At 44.2% G+C, this 15,163-nt stretch overlaps 1 pseudogene; it reads right to left on the bottom strand.

The window, feature by feature from the left end:
• Positions 1-12,604: 12,604 nt before the first annotated feature.
• On the bottom strand, positions 12,605-14,962 carry LOC119816517 (annotated as a pseudogene).
• Positions 14,963-15,163: the final 201 nt, after the last annotated feature.

Raw genomic sequence — 15,163 nt, forward strand, 5'->3', positions numbered from 1 at the left:
TCCAAACAGCTGGCTGTCACCATCTGTGGATGGCAACCATGCCTGAGAGCCCTGGCAGCAGCAGCTGAACTCACCCACGAGGCTCTCAAGATCACCCTGTCCAGGCCAATCACAGTATATTCCACCCACCACCTCTCAGATCTTCTGAGACACTCCTCTCTCTCCCTCCTTGGGCCTTCACAAGCCCAGACTTTTCACTTACTGTTTCTAGAAAACCCCCAAATTACTTTGGCTTCTAGTCCTGCAACTCTCCTCTCTGTTCCCTCCCTATCTGGAACCTCCTCTCACTCTTGCCCAGAGGCTATAGAGGCTTTAACCTCACCCTGGCCCGGTCTCCTAGACCAGCCACTTACAGATCCCCAACTCACCCTGTTTGTTGATGGAAGTTCCCTCATAGATAAAGCAGGAAACCAACAGGCAGCATATGCAGTGGTCACTTCCGCTGACATAGTCCAAGTGACCTGCCTGCCAATGGGACCCTCCTCAGAAAAGACTGAATTAGTTGCCTTGACTAGGGTGTGTCAAATAGCTAAGGGCCAACAGGCTAATATCTACACTGACTCTAAATATGCCTTTTTGATAGCCCACACTCATTCTGCACTCTGGAAGGAAAGGGGCTTCCTTACTTACTACCAAGGGCACTCCCATAGTTAATGGACCCCTTATAGCCAACCTTTTGGAGGCTCTCCAGCTGCCTGCAGAAGTAGCTCTCCATTGAACTCAGGTTATCTTGGCACTCCCTTCTCCCCATTGCCCTCACTCACCTCAGGGCCACCCCACATTCCCCTACCAGCCTGAGCCCTTTTGAGCTGCTTTATGGCAGGGCCTTTCTCCTTAACCATCACCTTCCAGTCCAAACTCCTCCACTGGTGGGATACCTACCCTACCTCTCCCTTTTAAGGTCCCTTCTCCATTCACAAGCTGACAGTTGTCTCCCTGCCACCACACCAGTGGACCCTAAACCTGCCCCGCTCTTCCCAGGGGACAGAGTACTCCTCAAGTAGTTAATTCCTAGGTCTCTTGAACCTCGATGGACAGGACCTCACATGGTAATCCTCACCACCCTCTCGGCTGCCAAATTCCTGGGACACCCATGTTGTTACCATCACTCCAGGCTCAAGAGGGCACCTACTCAGGACACTTGGTCTGTCCAGCAGACAGGACCTTCCACCCTCCGGTTTTCCAGGATGCCACAATGAAGGGCCTACCTGCTTCTCATCCTGGCACACTCATCTTTGGTGATAACAATATTTTTCCCTAGATACCTGCCTTCTCACCTCCCCCAAGGAACAGAGCCTGACATCTCCAGGATGACAGTACATGGGATGCCTTTCCAGCCACACCTCTCGCTGAACATGGACCCACCAACACCCAGCTCTCCCCTTCCCCATGTAGTTCCATGCCTGCAGGAAGTAGCCAGACTTGAGTCAATGCCTCCTTCTCCTAAGAGAGCCTAAGTGTTAGTCAAAATATCACCTCAGCTTCCTGTTACCCCTTATACAAACCGTCTGGAATGTAAGCCTCCCGTGTCTCTGGCCTCCATCTTTGGAGGCCCCGTCCCTGTGCCCACCAAGTCTTGACCGGAGGAGGGTCAAGATGAGCCCACCAAAATCTTGACCACACCCTCAGTCTATTTAAACTGCTTCCCTGGAGTTTCCTCGTGGTCTCTTTTCCTCCCCCCTGGTGGTCACATTAGCGGCCTCCCCGTTCCCCCTCAGGGCCACCCAAGAGCGCAGGAATCCCATTAAACCTGGATATTTTTTAATTTGGCTTGTTGTGATTTGGCTTGATTGAGATTTTTGCATCAGCAGAGAGCTTGCATTAGGAAACATTAGGAAAAAATCCTAACAGGTACTGGGAACTGATCTTAGGTTCTCTGGAAGAACAGCAAGTATTCTTAACTGCTGAACCATCTTTATAGCCTTGTTTTATTTGTGAGATAGAATCTTAATGTGTTTCCAAGCCTGGTTTCAAACTTGTGAGCCTTCTCCTTCGGTCTCCTGAGTGTTGGTATTATAGGTGTTCACTACCACATCCAACCTCACAGACCTCATAAATGACACAGGTTTGTGGGTCCCAGATCAGAATATCCTTTTCTAGTGTTAGTGCTACTAAGGACCATGGCCTCTGTTCCACTTGTTAAAATGATCCTGGGCTAGCCAGGTGGTGGTGGCACACACCTTTAATCCCAAGACTTGGGAGGCAGAGGCAGGCAGATCTCTGTGAGTACGAGGTCAGCCTGGTCTACAGAATGAGTACCAAAAACAAACAAACAAAAAATGATCCTGAGCTGGCCTCTGAGTTGTTGGGCATCCTAACTGCCCATGACCCATATGCTCAGATGTATCTTTCTGAACACAGTTTAAGAGTTGCCACCCTAAGAGAGTCCTCCCTAAAGCCATAGACTGAACTCTGAATTCGCTCCAGTGTCCCAAAGTCAAGGGCCTTCCTGTACTAGCCACAGAATAAGGTCTCTGTATGTGCTCTTAAATCTTCTGAATTGGGTTCTTGAATATTTATTAAGCTCCTATTAGGGACTCTCAGGTTTCTGTCTTGATGTGGAACCAGGTGTATGTGTGTGTCTAAATATGTAAAAAATTATATTCCTGGAAGGATATATAAGAAGTGTCTAGCTGGGCAGTGGTGGCACACACCTTTGATCCCAACACTAGGGAGGCAGAAGCAAATGGATCTCTAGTTCGAGGATAGCCTAGTCTACAGAGTGAGTTCCAGGATAGCCAGGGCAACACAGAGAAAGCCTGTTTTGAAAAAGCAAAAGAAAACAAACAAAAAATTGTGGGAAGACAATATTGGCAAAGAGTAGTGCTAATTTTTAGGAGAGATTAATAGCAATTATCCAAAAGTGATAGAATTTGTTAGGTATTTTTTTTTTTTTGAGACAGGGTTTCTCTGTAGCTTTCGAGCCTGTTATCCTGGAACTAGCTCTTGTAGACCAGGCTAGCCTCGAACTCACAGAGATCCGCCTGCCTCTGCCTCCCAGGTGCTGGGATTAAAGGCGTGCGCCACCACCGCCCGGCCTTGTTAGATATTTCTTAAGACGAGCCTCTCTGCCAACACAAATAATTCTAATCAGATCAAATTAAGCCATATTAAAAGGTGTCCACGTTTAATGCAGCACTCCCGGATGGCCCCAGGAAAGCATGAAGAGGGAAAGAGAGGACAGGGGAGACCATGAGAAACCCGGAGACCACATGTTCATTCTCGGGGGGCAGTTTAAATAGCCTGTGGAAGTGGTCTTGATCCTCTCTGGGGAGGGATCACCGTTTGGTGAGTTTTCTTGGAGGTGGAGTTTGGACTATGGCAACTCTCAGGGGAGTGGACTTGAAATGGAGTTTCCTGCCCAGTATTCCAAAGACGGATGCCAGAGGGCTGGGATGAGGCCCCTAGGCATACAATCCAGACTTTTTGTACAAAGGGGTGTTAGGGAACTGGGGAGATGCTTTCAACCATACAGAATTAACCTTATAAAGAGAACTACTTGGATCCTTCCTCCACATGACACACTAATAACCGGATTCCACAATTCTATAAATCAGGAAAGGCAGGTTATAAATCAGAAGATTAAGTAAAGTGGAACAAAGTCCTTATAATTCTGTCCAAAAAGCAGAATTATATGCTATTCTCATGGACTTTAAAGAACCTCTCAATATAGTTACTGATTCACTATATGCAGAAAGCGTTGTTTTGTATACTGAAACTGCTGAATTTATACCAGATGATACACAATTGACTTCATTATTCATTCAGGTTTAAAATATAATCAGGAATAGGCTTTGTCCCATATACATAATGCACATCCAATTCCATATGGGTCTGTCAGGTCTTCTAGCACAAGGTAATACTGAAATTGATCTATTATTGATTGGAAATGTGCTGAAAGCCTCAAATTTTATAATAAACATTATGTCAATAGCAAAGGTTTAAAGAAAGAGTTTTCTATTACTTGACAACAAGCTAAGAAGATTATAAAGAGGTATCCTACTTTTTCTTTCTATAACCAAACACTGCTCTCTGCAGGGATTAACCCAAATGGTACTCAAAGGAATGAGATCTGTCAGACGGATCAGGTTTTATAGGTTTTGGAAAATTAAAATATGTACATCACACCATTGATGCTTATTCAGGTTTTCAATGGGCAACTGCTTTGATCTCAGAAAAGGCTAATTCAGTAATTATGCATTTATTAGAAGCTCTGGCCATCATGGGTATACCTGCACAAATAAAGACAGATAATAGTCCAGAATATGTCTCTAAGAAAATGAAACAGTTTTTTGCTATTTTTGTGAAATATATTACAGATATACCAAAAATTCTACAGGTCAGATAGAAGTATCAAATTGAACTATAAAGGATATGTTAAACAAACAGAAAGGGATAGAAAATGCCCCCAGAAATAGATTGCATGATGCTTTATTAACCTTGAATTTTCTTAATGCTAATGAGAAAGGAACAATGGCAGCAGAGAGACCTTGGATAATAGAAAAATCTCCTAAATTAAGTCAGCTGGTGTATTTTAAGGATGTGTTGACCTCACAATGAAAACCAGGAGATGTGCTATGTTAGGGAAGGGATTTTACTCTTATTTTCACAGGAGAAGAAAAGCTATGGATATCATTAAAATTAATAAATATTCAGTTTGAAAAAGAGAAACCTCTTGAGAATGATAAATGACAGCTCATCCACAGAGTTGACAATCATACAGATGGCAAGGAAGCCTCATAAGGGTTGGGGCAGGATTCTGTTCTTGTCTTTGCAGGAAAATACTCATCTTCAAAAAAGTCAAGAGACCTTCGACATTTAGATGCCTAAAGAAGAAAAGATAACTATCCAGAAAGAATCACCAAGCAAAGAGAAATCTGACTTATGGTACCATATCTTCTACAGGGTAAAATTTCATTACCTGAAATATACTTTTCAGTATAATAAAAGCATAAATCACTTAAAAATCAAAGCTGGCTTTGAAGTGGAAAAATGGCTACTCTTCTCTAAGCCCAAGCATGTTATTAAATAAAAAATTCAAGAGTTTCTTTCTTTCTTTCTTTCTTTTGAGACAGGGTTTCTCTATAGCTTTGAAGCCTGTCCTGGAACTAGCTCTTGTAGACCAGGCTGGACTCAAACTCACAGAGATCCACCTGCCTCTGCCTCCCAAGTGCTGGGATTAAAGGTGTGAACCACCACCTGGAAAAATTCAGAGTTTCTGTCTCATATCAGGAGTCATCTGGTATGGGACAGAAAGAAGAAACAATTTAGGAAAATTTTAATTTTTCCCCATAAATATTTTTGTTTCTATCATACCTTTCATTGAGTATATGTCTATACAAATAATGAACAATAAATATTTCTGCAGTAATCTTTGAAGGTTCCAGGAAGAAGATGGAGCCCCACGACAATGATTCCACCTGGTAGATATGACATCATTATGCTGATAGCACTACTTTAAGAACAGTTTTGGGTACCAGCTGCTCAAGATGGTTTTAACTTGGCTAGCTGAAATGGTGCACTGTCATACAACGTTCTGGCCAGAACTTCAAAAAAAAACCCTATCAACTACTTGGAGACTGTTTGCAATTATACCAGACAGCATCTTCAAACTTAACCACCATTTTAGTTTTACAGGATCCCATAGAAAGAACATCACCCCCATGACAGCTGGAAGTAATTCTAAAAGATGATGTCCCCTCTCTCAACTTAGTTTGTCCTCAGGGTTAGGGACATCAATTAGAGATTGATTATAACTGGTATAGGGTTGGGGGTTGGGGTGTACATTTTATAGGCTCAGGATCTCCTTTGAAAAGAAAAAAAGGGAATATAAATATGATAAGATATAAAGGTAGATTATTGAATCTACTTTTTTAAAGCAACTATTAGTTTTAAATGTTTTACATTGGCTTTACTTTTGTATTGTATGCAAACTTTGAATATTGTTACAAATTTGAGATTAATTTTGTTAAAACATACTGCATATACATTTTTAATCTTGTTCAAGGTATTGTAGCTATAGAGCTCATTTAACAATGTAGTGCAAATTTCTAATCCTTGAAAATTATTATTATCAACTGTTTAGGATAACAAAGAAATACAGGTTAGTATTAATCACCTAGTATAATCAAACTTGTAATCACACTAGGTATGTTTTCAAGGTCAAAAAAAGATACAATTTAGATAGATAGGGCATCTTCAAACACTTTAGAGATCTACAGAATATGGCATTTAAGATGTTTTAATAACCTAGGTTCTTCTTTTTTATGACAATGAGACATGTCTTCTCCTGGCAGCACCAATCTACTTCAGAGAAGATAATGGGCATTAAAGAAACTCCACATTGAGTTTACTTTCTCTGTGGTAAAAGTAAGTCGCTGGGCAAGAACATGCCCTTGCCTCAATTGCTGACAATATGCTGTCCTAATTAGGTAAGCAGGACACAAAATATACTGCTTCACAGAAAAGTCTGTTGAATGTGCTAGGCCTGTAGGCTGAAGATGGATGCCCCAACATTGCAGAGGAGCTTTGGGTGACTGTCCAGGCAGCCAGCTGTTTCTGTCATTACTCACATGTTTTAGAAGTTGCTTGTTTGTACTTCCTGCTTACTCAATTAATATTATTTCCTTCTTGGGTCTCTGAGGGAGTTGAAGATTAGATAGATATAGTTATAGTTTACCAGACACATAAAGCAAGTTATGATAGAAAATAAATTAGGTATAAGACTTTGGACTCACCAAGATAAAATATAAGATAGATATGAAATATTTCTCTGAATTTGTCAAATGCAAATGGACTAGACATAACTGATGTATTTATTGCCTGTATATATTGTATTGAAAGATTCTGGGGCATCTCAGCATTACTGGCCCTCCTCCCCTGGGAACCAGGAACCTGATCAACTCTCATGCGTATACTGGAGCTGTGGCTACTTTCCCAGGTCTGCAGTTCTTTCTCTGAATAGACCCAGTTCCTGGAACTGGGGCAAAATGACCCGCAGATGTATGTTCCTTCTTGTTCAACCAACCCAGCAATCACCGTAGCAATGACCAATCATAGTTAGCTGACCATTAAATGAGCTAGTCACAATAGTTGACAAATGACTCCTGGATTCCCCCTTTGATTCTGCACTCCCCCTTGTTGATTCTGCACTCCCCCTTGTTGATTCTGCACTCCCCCTTGTTGATTCTGCACTCCCCCTTGTTGATTCTGCAGTTTTTCTTTCTATCTATCTATCTATCTATCTATCTATCTATCTATCTATCTATCTATCTATCTATCTATTGCCTGCAGGCCGCAAGAGAACACCAGACCTTATTACAGATGGTTGTGAACCATCATATGGTTGCTGGGAATTCAACTAACTCAGGACCTTTGGAAGAACAGGAAATGCTCTTAACCACTGAGCCATCTCTCCAGCCCCGAGGTTTTTCTTTAAAAGAAGCCTGTGATAGCTTTTCAGGGTCCTTTTCCTCCCGAGGCTGAGGACCCCATGTGCCAGTCAAATTAAATTCCTTTTGCTTTTGCATCAACTGTGATGTAAGAGTGGTCTCTTGGGGAGACCTCTCCTCAGTAAGTGGGCTTTAGGGTCCAACATTTGGTGCATTGGCCAGGAATCTGGTCACCCCCAAACCCATTCTGAACCCAGTTGGAGGTAAGAATGAGCTCACCTTAATGTCAGTCTGTCTGTTACTATGTTTTGTGTTCTTCAATAATTTGAAAAAATTGTACCTGCACAGGGCTGGTATTTGAACGGGACCAGGGGGGAGACAGACATATCCTTAGATTCCTGGACCAGCCCTGGAGGATGATCCTCAGGCAGCAGTTTGGGGGACTGAGAGTGACCAGGTCGCCCTAGTCCCCAGGAAGTGCGGCTCTTGTTGCCCTCTCCCATCTCCGTTTTGTATTTCCGGTTTTACGCAGATTTGTGGCCACACGGCTCCTGATTTTGAGTTTGTGTCGTCTTTTTGTATTTTTGTTTTTGTGTATCTGTTTGTTTTCGAACTTAAATCTGGTGCTATGGGAGTGCCTGGCAGACAGCGGCGCCGGGAGGCCCGGGAGGATGCTATAAACCCGCTCTGGCTTGCCCCGCAGCGCTCCGACCTCTCCGACACCCCAAGCCTCTGCCCTGTACCCTGCATCTTCCTGTCCACACGTCGTCCGTTCACATCTTTCTCTCTTACCACTGCTCCGCACAGCGGGGTGGTCAGGCTACAGTGACGCGGCTGCCACGCTGAGCCTGCCCACTCCTGGTGCTAGGGGAACCGCTGTGCCGGGCAGAGGAAGCTCATCAGCGGGGCCACATGCTGAGTGCTCAGCACTCCCCGGTCCCTGGGGAAGCATGGACCTTAAGTTCCTATAAATAGGTACCGCTGCCTTTAAAAAAAAAATTCAGCTTAAACTTACAGACTTTTCATTTTGGGGCCACCTCAAATTCTTAGATGTTCTCCATGAGGGTTTGATGGCTGGCTGCTGAGCTGTCATACCACAGGGTGACAAGTTTCTGTGCTTGCTGGTATCTGAGGCTAACTGATGTCCTTTTGCCACTGATCATGTTTCTACTGTTCCCCTGCTAATGTTAAATAATGTCAAATATAAATAAAGGGAGGGCCCAGCCCACAGCTGTCGGGACATCCACAAGGGAAAGATGAACCTCCCAAACTTTACCCCTCCGCTCAGTAGCAGGCCAAATACAATACTGGCCTTTTTCAGCCTCCGACCTTTCCCTTCCTTCTCTCAGGCCCCTCAGGCCCTGACTGCACTTATAGATCTGTTCTGATTACCCACCAGCCCACTTGGGACGACTACCAAAAGCTTTTACAGGTGCTCCTAACCACAGAGAGAAAAAAAAAAAAAAAACAGCACGTTTCCCTTAAACCCCCCCCCCCCCCAAAAAAATGTTCCAGGAACTGACGCCTTCCCCTTGACTCAGCCCAACTGGGACTTCAGTACTCCAGCCGGTAGGGAACATTTCTGCCTCCATCACCAAATTTTATTGGTGGGTCTCAAAGGAGCTGGTAGACGCCCAACCAATTTGGCTAAAAGCAATAGTTCAAAGATCTGATGAGAGAACAGAAAGACAGGGAAGACAAGCGAGATAAAAAACATAGCCATAAATTAAGCAAGATCTTGGCCACAATAGTACATAATATAGAGCAACCAAAAAAGCATCAAGATAAGGACAGGGGAGACAAAAGGCGGCCACGGATAGACAGAGACTAGTGTGCCCATTGCAAAGAGAGAGGACATTGGGTCAAGGACTGCCCAAAACGTCCAGCCAAACCCAAGAAAAAGCCAGTTAAGTTAATTTGGGCACAGGTCAAATGATCCACTCTTTTCTCGTGGTGCTGGAATGCCCCTACCCACTTCTGGGCAGGGACCTCTTGTCCAAAGTTGGGGCACACATTCACTTCTCAGAAAACGGAGCCTCAGTTGCTGACTGCACTGGCCAGGCTCTCCAAATTCTAACCTTGAGATTAGAAGATGAACACAGACTGTTTGAACCGCCTTCCCCAGGGTTGTAGCTGCGAGGTCCAAAAGGGAATCAGGCCCCACATTCAGAGACTTTTAACATTGGGCACAGGGGACTACTGACCAGTCCAAGATTTAAGGGAAGTTAATTGCCGCACCCTGGACATCCATCCTACGGTGCCAAACCCTTATCATCTCTTGAGCACTCTGCCTCTAACCCATGTTTGGTACTCAGTACTTGATTTAAAGGACGCTTTTTTTCTGTCTGAGACTCAGCCCTCAGAGCCAGCTGTTATTGGCCTTTAAAGGAGGGATCCTGAAAGAGGTAATGATCCCATCGCCAAGGGAAACTGAATGGCCGAGGAGAGAGCCAAACAGGCTGCACTGAGCTCAGAAATATTACCCTGGCAGAGGCACCACCATCCTCAGAGGATTAATTCCAATATTCCACCCAGGATCTAGAGACTATCCAGAAACTCAATGCAAATTTTGATGAACAACAGAGAGCTTGGAGGTATCAGTGCAAAATTGTATTGCCCAAGAAAGATGCTTTTGAGCTGGTCACCCAAATACATCCATGGACTCATTTAGGACACAAAAAAAATTAGATCTCTTATGAAAAAGACTGATTTTTACATTCCAGGTCTTAACTCCCTCATACAGCAGGTAACATCAATCTGCGTCCCCTGCGCCAAGGTAAACACAGGATGCCAGATTGCCCCAGAGGGCATAAGAACTAGGGGAGACCGACCTGGTACTCACTGGGAAATGGACTTCACTGAGATAAAACCAGGAAAGTACCCAAAGCTCCAGTACACACATGGGTGATGATCAGGTTCCTGGTTCCCAGGGGAGGAGGGTCAGTAATGCTAAGATGCCCCACAGTCTTTCAGTATATAGTCATTGTACTTAATTTTTTTAATAAGAACTGAATTTTATTTATTTATTTATTTATTTTGTTTGTTTGTTTGTTTGTTTGTTTTTTTGAGACAGGGTTTCTCTGTAGCTTTGGAGCCTGTCCTGGAACTAGCTCTTATAGACCAGGCTGACCTCGAACTCACAGAGATCTGCCTGCCTCTGCCTCCTGAGTGCTGGGATTAAAGGTGTGCGCCACCACTGCCCGGCAGTCATTGTACTTATTGTATATAGTTCTCTTTTTTATTTTCTTTTTTATTGATATTTATTGAGTTCTACATTTTTCCCTGCTCCCCTCCCTGCTTCTCCCCTCCCCCTTCAAACTTCCCCCAAGGTCCCCATGCTCCTAATTTACTCAGAAGATCTTCTCTTTTTCTGCTTTCTACTTCCCACGTAGATTAGATCTATGTGAGTCTCTCTCAGTGTCCGCATTGTTGTCTAAATTCTCTAGGATTGTGGTTTGTAGGCTGGCTTTCTTTGCTTTATGTTTAAAAAACCACCTATGGTTGAGTACATGTGATAATTGGCTTTCTGTGTCTGAGTTACCTCACTCAAAATAATGTTTTCTAGCTCCGTCCATTTTCCTGCAAAATCCAAGTTGTCATTATTTTTTTCTGCTGTGTAGTACTCCATTGTGTAAATATACCACATTTTCCTTATCCATTCTTCAGCTGAGGGGCATTTAGGTTTTTTCCAGGTTCTGGCTATGACAAACAGTGTTGCTATGAACATAGTTGAGCACATGTCCTTGTGGCACAATTGAGCATCCTTTGGATATATACCCAAAAGTGGTATTGTTGGGTCTTGAGGAAGGTTGTTTCCTAATTTTCTGAAAAATCACCACACTGACATTCATAGGTGTTGTACCAGCTTGCATTCCCACCAGCAATGCAGGAGTGTTCCCTTTACCCCATAACCTTTCCAGCATAAGTTGTCATCAGTATTTTTGATCTTGGTTATTCTTTCAGGTATAAGATGAAATCTCAGAGTTGTTTTGATTTGCATTTCTAAGGATATTGAACATTTCCTTAAGTGTCTTTCAGCCATTTTAGATTCCTCTGTTGAGAGTTCTCTGTTTAGGTCTGTACTCCATTTTTTTTATTGGATTATGTGTCCTTTTGGTGTCCAATTTCTTGAGTTCTTTGTATATTTTGAAGATCAGACCTCTGTCTGATGTGGGGTTAGTGAAGATCTTTTCCCATTCTGTAGGCTGTTGTTTTGTCTTGTTGACGGTGTCCCTTGCTTTACAGAAGCTTTTCAGTTTCAGGAGGTCCAATTTATTAATTGTTTCTCTCAGTGTCTGTGCTGCTGGGGTTATATTTAGGAAGTGGTTCCCTGTGCCAATGTGTTCAAGTGTACTTCCCACTTTCTCTTCTATAAGGTTCATTGTGGCTGGCTTTATGTTGAGGTCTTTGATCCATTTGGACTTGAGTTTTGTGCATGGTGATAGATATGGGTCTATTTTCATTCTTTTATATGTTGATATCCAGTTATGCCAGCACTACTTGTTAAATATGCTTTCTTTTTTCCATTTGAAATTTTTTGCTTCCTTGTCAAAAATCAGGTGTTTGAAGATGTGTGGATTGTTATCCAGGTCTTCTATTCAGTTCCATTGGTCTTCCTGTTCTTATGCCAATACCAGGCTGTTTTCAGTACTGTATATAGTTTTCTTATATTATATAGCCTTCTTTGTTTTTTTTTTAAACAAAAGGGGGAAATGTTGTGGCATTTCAATTGTATTTTAATAAATAAAGACTGCCTGAAGAGTAAAACAGTCCCACTGGTCACACACCTTTAATCCCAGTAGCCATAATGACATGTACCTTTAATCCAAGTAACCTCACTAGTTGCCATAGAAATCGGGTGGTGCACGCCTTGAATCCCACCAGTGGTGCATGCCTTTAATCCCAGTGGTGCACTCCTTTAATTCCAACCCTAGAGAGAAATATAAGACTGGGGGGGGGGGAATGGGGTAGAGAGACAGCTCTCAGACACAGTCTCTTTCTGAGATTCCAGGAGGCAGGATTGCCATTTCGGTCTGAGGTTGAGGTAAGAGCCAGTGGCTGGCTTTTACTTTTCGGATCTTCAAGTTGAACTCTGAATTCTTTTAGGGGTGTATACTTTATTGAAAACTTCAAATACTCTTCAGATGAGACATCACATCTTCAATCAGGCTCTTGTGTGGCCTACACAGAAACCGAGCTTTCAGTATGGAGAATACAGTACAGAGTGCGTTTACAGAAAAAGGACCCCTCAAGATGCATGCTCTTCTGCCAGTTTATCAGCCTTTGCCACAGCCTCCTCAATGGGTCCCACCATACACAAAGCTTGTTCTGGGAGATGGTCATAGTCACCTGCCAAAATCTGTTGGAACCTTTATAGTCTCCTTCAAGGACACCAGCTTTCCCATATGTCCTGTGAAGACCTCAGCAACCTGGAATGGCTGAGACAAGAAGTGCTGTATTTTTCTTGCCCAGGACACAGTCATCTTCCTCAGAAAGTTCATCCATACCCAAGATGGCAATGATGTCCTGGAGAGATTTGTAGTCCTGCAGGATCTTCTGCACCCTCATGCAACATCATAATGCTCACTGCCACCAATATTTGGATCCATAATTCGAGAGGTGGAGTCCAGAGGATCCACAGCTGGATAAGATGTCCAGCTCAGCAATAGCACGAGAGAGCACAGTAGTGGCATCCAAATGGGCAAAGGTAGTTGCAGGGGCAGGATCAGTCAAGTCATCAGCAGGCACATAGATAGCCTGCATAGAGGTGATAGACCCCTTCTTTTTTTTTTCTTTTATTTATTTATTTTTCATGGTTTATTTTTTTATATTTAAAAATTTCCATCTCCTCCCCTCCTCCTCCCCCTTCCCTCCCCTCCTCCTCTCCCTTCCCTCCCCTCCTCCTCTCCCTTCCCTTCCCTCCCCTCCACCCATACCTCCCCTCCCTCCCTCTCCAGGCCAAGGAGCCATCAGGGTTCCCTACTCTATGTTAAGACCAAGGTCCTCCCAAGTCCCCCCAGGTCCAGGAAGGTGATCGACCAAGCTGAGAAGGCTCCCACAGAGCCCGTCCATGCAGAAGATAGACCCCTTCTTGGTGGTGGTGATTCTTTCCTGCATTGTACCCATGTCAGTGGCTAGGGTGGGCTGGTAGCCTACAGCAGAAGAGGTTCTGCCCAATAAGGCAGACACCTCTGAGCCAGCCTTGGTGAAGCGGAAGATGGTGTCAATAAACAGCAAGACATCTTGACCTTCTTGGTCTCTGAAGTATTCAGCAACAGTAAGACTTGTCAGAGCTACCGGGGCATGAGCACCAGGTGGTTCACTCATCTGATCACCTTGGAGGTGGCATCTTTTAGGTTGATAACAACACCAGATTCAATCATTTCATGGTATAAATCGTTGCCCTCACGGGTCCTCTCACCAACACCAGCAAACACAGAGTAACCACCATGGGCTTTAGCGACAATGTTGATTAACTCCCTGATCAGTACTATCTTTCCAACACTAGCCCCACCGAAGAGACCTATCTTGTCCCCCTTGGCATACAGGGCCAGCAGATCCACAACCTTTATACCAGTCACCAGGATTTCTTGTTCAACACTCATCTCTATGAACTTCAGGAGCTTCAGCATGAATGGGAGCAAATTGTTTGGTTTTGATTGGACCTCGCTCCATTGACATTTGATTCGGCCCAAGGTCTCAAGACCAACGGGAATTTTGATTGGTGCGCCTGAATCCAGTACTTTCTGGCCTCTAACCAAGCCTTCAGTACCATCCATTAGCAATGGCTCTGACCGTGCTCTCGCCCAAGTGCTGGGCCACCTCTAAAACCAGTCTGGTCTCCTGTACTTCCAGGGCGCTTAGGATGGGTGGTAATCCCTCATCGAGCTGGACGTCCACCACGGCGCCGATGACCGCCACGATTCACAGCGCCAGCCTTCGGTGACGGAGACATCTGTGCCGCATAGTCTCTGGCTGGATGGACCTGTGAGCTGCGCTGGAGAAGCTGAGCCTGGGGTAGCTACGCCGAAGGGCTGAGTCCCCGTAAGGCCCGGGAGCCCACGTGCCCCACAAGACTCAACAAGGCGGAGTCGGGGTGGAGACTGCTCTCTCTCTGAATTTTTATTAATCTTGCTTCAGTGACCCAGTTCCTCCAACAAGGCTATGCTTCCTAATTGTGCCACTCCCTGAGGGCCGTTACATTGGTATTTTGCCTGCATGTATCTCTATATGAGAGTTTAAGATCTTGGAGTTACAGACAGCTGTTAGCTTCCATGTGGTGCCCCGAGTCCTCTGGAAGAACAGTCAGTATTCTTAATCACTGAGCCATCTATCTAGCCCCGCCATTCCTACTCAAACCACCACACTCGGCAAGCACTTCACCAGCTAAATTACATTCCCAGCCTAAGAATGTAATTTGAAAGCACACCAAGTTATCAAGTTATCTGCCTTCTGCTCTAACACGATAAAGTACTTTGAAGTACTGTTTGGTGGTTGAAGACCAACTTCAGCTGCTGGCGAGATGCACTACTGCCCCCTTGTGGACATACTTGGTTACTGCTTCCAGTCATGTCAAAACAGGACTTTCCAATGCTTCCGCCATGTTAAAGACCTGGATAACAGCTTCATTCTGTGACATTTTATAATTGCTCCTCCGGGGCAGATTACCGGAGTCACAAGCCTGGATGTCTACCATGAAGCCCCTCTGTGGCTGGTGGGTAGTTCTGACCATCAACCTGTTCCTTGTAAAGAGGAGATGGGTTAAATATGGG

This window comes from Arvicola amphibius, chromosome 1, assembly GCF_903992535.2.
Source record: "Arvicola amphibius chromosome 1, mArvAmp1.2, whole genome shotgun sequence".
In the NCBI taxonomy this organism is placed as follows: domain Eukaryota; kingdom Metazoa; phylum Chordata; class Mammalia; order Rodentia; family Cricetidae; genus Arvicola; species Arvicola amphibius.